Raw genomic sequence first — 1,307 nt, forward strand, 5'->3', positions numbered from 1 at the left:
GGGATAGCTGAGGAACAGCTACCCACAGTGCACCGCTCCTGAAATCGATGGTAGCTTTGGACCATGGATGCAAACAATCGATTTCAGGATCCCACTGTGGACGCGCTAAACCGATTTTATTAGATCTGTTTTGTAATATCGGTTTAAGCTAATTCGAAATAATCGTGCAGTGTAGACGTACCCTCACTGTGGATCTGAGAGGGTAACTCGGTCTCCCACTGCTTGAGGCCAAAGAGCAAGGCTAGTGCAGGAGTTGCAAGCCTTGGTGAGAAGACTATGTGCTTCTGCTCCAGCCACCCAGATGCCTTAGGAGTGTCTTGGTTCCTGCACATTGTGGTCTGCATAGGTTGAAGTCTCTATCGTCCTGACAAAGGGAGATGAAGCAGGTGGCATCGAAGCATCTGGCTACCTGTATTACATATGACATAGATGCAAGGGGAGGAGAGGAGCTGTCCAGTTGCATCTCACATTGGTCAGAGTGTTAACATGAACACGGTAAATAGACTTTGCAAACGCTGCAGAGCCAGGACTATGTATTCAATCTGTTTAGTGGCCTCTGGTACCCATTGAAAATGGTGGGGCTGCAAGAGGGGTAGAGGGCACCAGTGAACTTGCAAGACAGTCCTAGCTTTAGTTTTAAGAGACTGATAAGTTTATGAGCAGGATTATCTGACGGGGTTGCGGGACTGGAGTCAATGGCCCAGGAGGGCCCTTCCAGTCCTAGGTAACCCTCTACTTTGCCTTTGTGGAGCAGAACTGAAATAGCTACACAGAAGCCTATATTTCTGGCTCTGGCCGCCTCCCTCTGCTGCCTGCAGTCCATATGTCATCGATCAGTTGTAGCACAGCTTCCAGCAGCAGGAGCAGGTCCACCAGGAGCTCTCCAGTGGCAGCAGGCTGTACTGCACCCTGAAATACATCAGCCACGCTACATGGATGTGATGTGACTGGTGGGGCTTAGCCCCATTGTCTCGGAAGGATCAGCTGCCCCTACAGCTTTGCGCTCGAGCTGATCGCACATAGATTAAACCTCACACACCTTTTCACAGCTCTGTCCTGCTTCCTTGAAGGCAGTAGGCCAATTCTGACATCACCTACATCAGTTTTACACTGGCATAATTTCACTGACGAATTCAATTCACTCCTGATTTAGAAATGCATTGAATCAAAATCAAGCTGGCTACCTATACGAAAAGCCCCATTTCAGCTGATTTCTGCAGAGTTCTCTCTGGTATGGAGATCCTGGTCACACACACTTTGGAATTTAAATTAATCATTTATTTTTCTGCCACTCAGTCTGGAGTGGT

This window comes from Chelonoidis abingdonii, chromosome 9 (assembly GCF_003597395.2).
Source record: "Chelonoidis abingdonii isolate Lonesome George chromosome 9, CheloAbing_2.0, whole genome shotgun sequence".
Taxonomy (NCBI): domain Eukaryota; kingdom Metazoa; phylum Chordata; order Testudines; family Testudinidae; genus Chelonoidis; species Chelonoidis abingdonii.